This window comes from Furipterus horrens, unplaced genomic scaffold, assembly GCF_987537825.1.
Source record: "Furipterus horrens unplaced genomic scaffold, mFurHor1.1.pri manual_scaffold_4, whole genome shotgun sequence".
Lineage (NCBI taxonomy): Eukaryota > Metazoa > Chordata > Mammalia > Chiroptera > Furipteridae > Furipterus > Furipterus horrens.
This window is the reverse complement of record NW_028327174.1, coordinates 167,710,517-167,718,552: the sequence shown is the minus strand read 5'-3', so window position 1 is coordinate 167,718,552 and position 8,036 is coordinate 167,710,517. Positions and strand designations below refer to the sequence as shown.

At 38.6% G+C, this 8,036-nt stretch overlaps 1 pseudogene; it reads right to left on the bottom strand.

The window, feature by feature from the left end:
* Nucleotides 1–1,003: 1,003 nt before the first annotated feature.
* Nucleotides 1,004–1,704, bottom strand: LOC150013230 (TBC1 domain family member 7 pseudogene; annotated as a pseudogene).
* Between the last annotated feature and the right edge of the window lie 6,332 nt (nucleotides 1,705–8,036).

The window sequence follows — 8,036 nt, the reverse complement described above, 5'->3', positions numbered from 1 at the left end:
TACATGTTATTTGATTAAAAGAGTGTGTGACATGTAGTTAGCGTTTAATAATTATTATTTATAAATTCCCAGATACAAGTATTTATTTATGTATTATAAGGAGAAGTAGCTGAACCAGGAGGATTTAACCAGCATTGATAGTCACTCTTCTGGTACCCAAAGAGAAGAGATCACCTCAGTCAGACCTATTATTCTTAGGTGTTCCCTACCTTCAACATGAAAATTATATAGGATTTTAAGCAGTCATAAATGAACTTAAATGTATTTTTATATAACCAAGCAATGAACTCTTTGGAAATAGAAAACCTATTACTTATCTTTGCTTCCAGAAATCTCATCTCTTTTCTTGGATCCTGTTCATTCTCACTGACTCCAAAGGCCAGTAGTTCTTAGATAAATAGTGATAGTAAAAGTAGTGTGGCTGAATTTCATCTTTAAAAATTGATTTAGAAATTGAAATAATTAGCAACCATATTACACATCTTGTTCCATATGACAGGAATACTAGAATACAAATTAAGACATGGTAAAATTGTAAAATACTTAGGACCAGCTGGAACTCATTAAGAATAAGAGTGTTTATTCTTAAAAATAGCTTTAATTAAACGTGTTTTTCCCCAACCACTTTTCAGTAGTTTTTCATGAGCATTTTGAAGGGTTTTCTCCTTTTACCCCTCCCCCTCCTCCTGTTTCTCCTCTTCCTTTTCCTATTTCTCTTCTTCTTCTTCTTCTTCTTCTTCTTCTTCTTCTTCTTCTTCTTCTTCTTCTTTCTTCTTCTTCTTCTTCTTCTTTTTGTCAACAAAAGGAAGTTATTCTTTATTCCAGAAAGTCACTAGCTTGGTGCTAATTAGAAAAAAGCAGGGTAGGGTGTGCTGATGCACTGCTTGTTAAAGCACCTAAACCCACCCTGACTGAACTGCTGTAGAAACTCCAACAACCCTTCTAAGTTGCATTCAGAGAGGAACTTTGTACTTTTGTGTAACCAAAAAATGCTGGTCGCAACATGGCAACACCAGGTCTCTTAATTAAATCATTTTATTAGAGAAGAAATTACACTTTGAGCACCAAAGCAAGAAGAGCCCTGCTTTCAATCAGTTTAGTAGATCATGTCCCCACAACAAAATGTTCAGGGCGGGCCTGCAGACTGTCCACAGCTGAAGTTCAGGCTGAATGTACCGGGGTCCCACAGTGTTTGTGCCACAGGTCGATGACCTTGCTCACAATCGCATCCGAGCTGTCCTGGGGAATATTTCCCAGAAACTTTGTTATCTTCTCTGAATTATTCAGTGCCATTACTTTTATTTTAAAGGTTAATAAAATTTCCACTGCAACAAAAACTAGGATCTTACAGGATCCACTTACAACTTTATCCCAAACCCTCTGTAAACTGGATTCAGGCAAGCACCCTGCAAAGCACCTCTTGAACCAAAGATCATAAGGAAGTCTGGACAATGCAGAACATACCTTCAGATGACTCAGCAGCCTGCTATCTTCCATATTCAAGTATTGTTCCAAAGCCTTTGGCAGCTGGGGTATACTATCTTGGTACTTGTTTAATTGGTTCACAAAGCATCGGGTGATCCAGTGACAGCCGACGCTATCTTCCACCATCTCTTCCATGGCCTTAGCAATGGCAAGAAATACTTCATCTTCTGGCCCCTCAAAACTGGAAACAACCAGAAGTTCCAGAGGGTCAAACTGCATGGAAGTCCAGCAAACAAAGATATAAAGAAGAAATACTCATCCAGACAGGTGGGAGGGGCAGAGCCGGGGCAGAGAGGATGTGGTGTGGTAGTGGCGGCGGCGGCAGCAGCGGGGCAGTGGTAGGCTCTCTTCTTCTTTCTTGAAGGCCATTTCTGCAAGGAACTGTCATTAAAAACACAAATGTTGTAGGTGATGGTGACGATACCCAAAAGCAATGCATGTGAATAGCTGTCTTTGAAAGGCATGACAAATGTATAAAATAAATAACTTTTGACCCATGTTACAGACTGAATATTTGAAAACCTTCTTGCTGTGATTCTGTTCTGACTTATCATTTCCCTTCTCTAGGCTTTAGTATCCTCTCTGTGAAACCTGGACTGAAATAAAAAACATATATTCAACTAAACTTATAATTCTGGACATCAATGATTAGGACTCTACACAAAAGAATTATGAAAAGCATTTCTAACCAATAAACCTCACCTGGTTTAGGAACATTGGGGTCAGGGAGCCATATGAGACTTCCTTGAAGAGTGCAAGTCTTTCCCTGAGTATAATACTTGCCTTGGGTAAATATAATTTCTGAAGATCCCCCCCCCCCGATTTTTCTTCCATCTGGGTTTAAGTTTGTCAGCCTTTTTTTTTATAATATGGATTTTTATTTTCAAAAGTGATTTTTTTGCATTTGTTTTCTCTGTATCTTTGAAGATGCTGATGATCTATATAAAAACAGGAGAAAGGTCTTTGGAATACTAATGCATTACACTCGTAGTCACTTGGCCCATGTAGCTCAGGTGTTACAAGAAGGACATGGCAAATATGCAGAGAGGTCCTGAGCCAGCAGGGATTACTATAATTGAATTTCTGGGCAGCACCTTGTTGCCTTCCAGCCCAGGGATACTTCTTTGCCTTGTTACTATTTTCTTTCTGACTTCAATAAACAATCTTTGAAGTGGACAATTGGCAGTCAGAAAATCAATTGGTCTTTAGACTTTTCTTAATTAATTTTTCATTGTCAAACTCAAAAGGCATTTGTAGGGAATAAACTAACTCTGCTGCCTATTACAGTAGTTTCTTTAAATTAAAAAAATTTAAATTACAAGTTGACATACATTATTATATTAGCGTCATGTGTACAACATTGTGATTGGACACTTATAGAACTTATGAAGTGATTGCCCCAATAAGTAAATATCCATCTGACATCATATATAGTTATTACAATATCATTGACTATATTCCTTGTGGTGTACATCCTCTGTTAAGGTGCTTTTTATAGATGGCAGAACAAAGAGCTATTCGGGGTGGGAAAACCAGGCATAATTCTGTAACTGAGTACACCCTATCTGGCCTTCCTCTTTTCTTGACTTGTATTTCCATAGAAGACAATGTTTTCCTAAATAAAATATTACTAATATAAATAATAATTATTTAGAGTTAGATATATTATCTTATTTGATATGTACTTTTAAATTTCACTTAAGTGTGGTGTTTCAAAAACAAACTCTTTTCATTATAACTAAATAGAAAAGTAGAGATAGTTAAATGAAAAGAGAAATCATAAAGTACATGAACATTCCTAAGGCTCTGAGATGTGTAAGCAAGGTACACAGTAGACACATATTAGATGCTCAAGAAATAGTTACTTTATGGACTTCTAGCCGAGTTGGAGGCCTAGACAGACATGCTGTGTCTTCCTCCACAACTGAGAAGGACTACAACTACCTCAAAACTAGAGACAACCAGAAGTTCCAGAAAATCAAGCTTCATGGAAATCCAACAAACAAAGATATGAAGAAGAAATACTCCTACAGACAGGTAGGAAGGGGGGAGCCAGGGCGGGGAGGGTGCGGTGCGATGGTGGCAGCAGCAGTGGCAGTGGTGGGCTGGCGGAGAGCGCAGTCACATGTTTTAAAAAGTTAGGAGGGACACCTGGGGTGCATTCCCAGCTCCTCACCAGACTGTGCAGCTGAAAGTCCCAGCACTGGGGAAAATAAAGCCTCATTGCTTCTGACTGTGCAAAATAGTTGGGGTTGGAGCAGAGGAAGAAATTGCCGGTCTCTCAATAGAGGCCACTTGTTTAAAGGGTTCCCATGGTCTTAGAACATCCACAGACCAACCCACTCTGAGAACGATGGCCAGGGCAATAGCTAGAGAGGTGCCAGTCCCATACAGGAAGCAGGAGAAGTGCCTGGAAAAGGGGCAAGTGCTGAGAAAGCAGCATTGTCCCCTCTCAGACCCCTCCCCCACAGCGCAGTACCACAACTTGGTAAAACGGGTCACCCTGTATTAATGAATACCTAAGGCTCTGCCCCATACAATGTAACAGGAGTGACAGCTCTATCTAAGACACAGAGGCAAACAAACACAGGAGCCTGTCAAGATGAGGAGACAGAGAAGTATGGCCCCAAAGAGGGAATGGATCAAGGTTCCAGTGGGAGAACTAAGTGACGAGGAGATAGTCAACTTAATAGACAAAGAGATAGCCAACCTAACAGCTGCAGAGTTCAAAATACTGATAAAGATGCTCACAGGCTTGACAGATATGCTTAAGTATGGCAAACACATAAGGAAAGAAGTGAAGGCTATGCTAAATGAAATGAAGGAAAATCCACATAAAACCAATGGTGAAAGGAAGAAAACGGGTTCAAATAAATGATTTGGAACAAAAGGAATACAAAAAAAAAGTCAACCAGTACAGAATGAGGAAACAAGAATTGAAAAAATGAGGAGAGGCTTAGGAACTTCTGGGACAACTTTAAACATGCCAACATCTGAACCATAGGAGTGCCAAAAGGAGAAGAGGAAGAGCAAGAAATTAAAAACTTATGTGAGAAAATAATGAAGGAAAACTCCCCAAATTTGGTGAAGGAAATAGGCATATGAGTCCAGGAAGCACAGAGAGTCCTAAACAAGATAGACCCAAAAAGGACCACACCCAGACACATCATAATTAAAATGCCAAAGGTTCAAGATAAAGAGAGAATCTTAAAAGCAGCAAGAGAAAATTGGAAAGTTACCTACAAAGGGGTTCCTATAAGACTCTCAGCTGATTTCTCAAAAGAAACTTTGCAGGTAAGAAAGGGCTGGCAAGAATTCAAGGTGATGAAAACAAGGACTTACACGCAAGATTGCTCTATCCAGCAAAGCTATCATTCAGAATGGAAGAGCAATAAGGTGCTTCCCATACAAGGTAAAGCTAAAGGAGTTCATCATCACCAAACCATTATTATATGAAATGTCAAAGGGATTTACTTAAGAAGAAGAAGATCGAAATTATCAACATTAAAATGACAACAAACTTACAACTATCAACAACTGAATATAAAAAATAAAAACGAAATCCAACCAAGCAAACCAGAATAGGAACAGAATCATAAGTATGGGGATGATTTGGAGGGTTATCAGCTGGGAATGGGAAGGGGGAGAAATGGGGAAATGGAACAGGGACTAAGAAGCATAATTGGTTGGTACAAAATAGACCAGGGGAAGATAAGATTAATATAGGAAAGAGTGAAGACAAAGAACTTATATTCACAACCCATGGATGTGAACTATGGGGGGGGGTGGGATTGCTGGAGGGAAAGAGGCTACTGGGCAGAGAGGAGCAAAGGGAAATAAATTGGGACTACTGTAACAACATAATCAATAAAATGTACTTAAAAATATTTACTGTATGAATGAAATTTTCCAAAACAGTTCTTATTTATAATATATCTCTTCCTACCAGAAGCTTAGGTGATAGCCAATTTGCTTTATACTTGACAATGCTGTTTAATTCCTTTAAGTTTTTAAAATTCAAAAGTAATATATTCTTACTATACACCTGTGAGAATAGCTAAAATAAAAAAAACACTGAAAGTACTAAATACTGGTGAAAATGTGGAGCAATAGGAACTCTCATGTATGGCTGGTGTAAGTTCAAGATTGTGCAGCAACTTTGGAAAACAGTTTGGCAGTTTCATCTGTGTACACTTATAGTAAAACTCAGCAAGCACACTCACAGGTATTTGAGAAATAAAGTTTGTGTTCATACAAAAACCTGTACACAATGATTATAGTAGCTCTATTCATAATCATTTAAAACAACTTGAAATCATCTAAATATGATGGAATATTCATCCATATGATGGAATACTACTCAGTAATACAAGGGAGCCAATTATTGATGTACACGACTATTTGATAAATCTCAAAGGAATTATGCTGAGTGAAAGAAGTCAGTCTCAAAAAACTACTGCATGACATTTTCAAGAAGCCAAAACTGTAGTAATGGAGAGTAGCTCAGTGGTTCCCAATGGTTTGGGGTGGGGAGAGTGTGTAATTGTAAAGTGAGATCAAGAAGGAGTTTGGGGGCATAATGGAACTGTACATAAAAAGCCAACTTTATGATATGATAATTTAAAAAACAATTTATATATAGAAGTAATATATTCTTATTAAATATTGTTAACAGGGAAATAGAAAAGTAAAATAGAAGTCTTTACCTTTCAACTTCCTCACTTCTAGCTTTCAGAGCTCTGACAGGCTGTGAGTTGCTGGTTAGGACATTGACTCAGGGGACACATGTGCTCGAATTGTGTCCCAACTCCTCCACTTATTGTAGCTCTGTGACCTTGGATAAGTTGCTTAACCTCTGTGTGTGTCAGTTTTCCAATTTAAAATGGTGCTTGTAGCAGTCTTTAAGCATTTACATAACACTGTATAGGTGTTTGTCAATTTTAATATGCAGCCATCTTTCATGCATATATAAAATATATTTATATTATTTACTTAGTTTTGATGTTTCTTTGTCCTTTTGTTCATTTGATAGTATGTTAGTAACATCTTTCTGTGTCACTATCTAAAGATCTTCTCTACTTCTAGGAATTCCAAAGGTTGTATAGCAGTGGTCTATCATATATATAAATTATAATGTATATAATATTACATATTATATATGGATCATATATATTCAATGTATTTAATATTAAATATTATATATATTATTTAAACATAACATATACTATATACAGTTGGTTGGCAAAAGTAGGTTTACAGATGTACATGAAATGCAGAGCTTGTTCTTGATTATTATTTATTAATTATTGTATTATTTTCCATACAAACCACTTTAAACCTACTTTTGCCCACCCTATACTTAATAACATATTATTGATGAATCCTTTTTAACTTAAACTGGTTTTTTATTTTTGAAAAGCTTTTTCCACCAATTCAATCCCAATGTGCTTGCAATGTTACAAGATTTGTTTATATCATATATTTCAATGTTGGTAACTTTTTTCCCTTCTTAGCCTCTCCTTCCTTTTTCTTTTTTTTTTTTATTAGTATATATGGTGCTCTATTTATTTTTCAATTACAATTGACATTCAATATGATTTTATATTAGTTTCAGGTGTACAGCATAGTGATCAGATGGCTTTCTTCCCCAGCTGCTCCCTTCTGCCTCAGTACTTCCCCTAACTCATTGGCGGGGTTGAGGAAAGGATCTTAGGAGAAAGCAAGAAAGAGCTCTGGGTCAGGATGGTGGACTGATGACACTCACCCTTTCACTGCCTTCCAAAAGCCCATTGGATGCATGGAGCATTTTTAAACAGAAGGAGAAGGTGGGAGGGGTGTTGGGAGCTGGCTGAAAAGGTGAAAGGATTAAGAAGTACCAATGGGTAGCTACAAAATAGCCTGGAAGCAGTGGGGAGGAGAACTGGATGCAAGGTGGGAAATTTGAGTGTGAATTCTGCTTAGCCATCAGTTAGTGGGGTGAAGTTGAGAATTCACTTTATATTCTCTGGTTTTCCATTTTTGCAGCTGTAAAATGATATGGTTAGTCTAGATGAACTCTAAAAGTCTCTGTTGCCTCCATTTACAAATAAGGAAAGTGGGCACAGAAATAAAATGATTTGCCAGTGGTCACCCAGGAAGTGAGAGGTAGAATTGAGTCTTGAATACATGCTTTCAGAATTCAAATATTAGCCACTTCGAGCCGACCTGAATAGCGTGTCCTCAGGAGCCAAGAGTGAAAAGGATGCAGCCTCACTGAACATAACTTCCCACCATGGCAAGTATGGGTGTGGCCGAGGTCATGTGCACCCCCATGTAGGAGGCTGTCCTGAAATCCTTGTCTCCTGGGCCTGACACCCCTGCACCCCTGCCAGCAGAGCTGTGCTCTAGGGCACTGCCTGCTCTGTTCTTGCCCAGGGCTGGGTGGGGCTGCAGCTCGGGTTTGGCCCAGCCCCGAATAGCAGCCCTGTACAGATGGTGGTGCGGCTGGTTGCACAGTGGTCGGGCCTCCCGGCGCTGGCGAGCATGGCTGTGCTCGTTCCGAAGTCACTCTG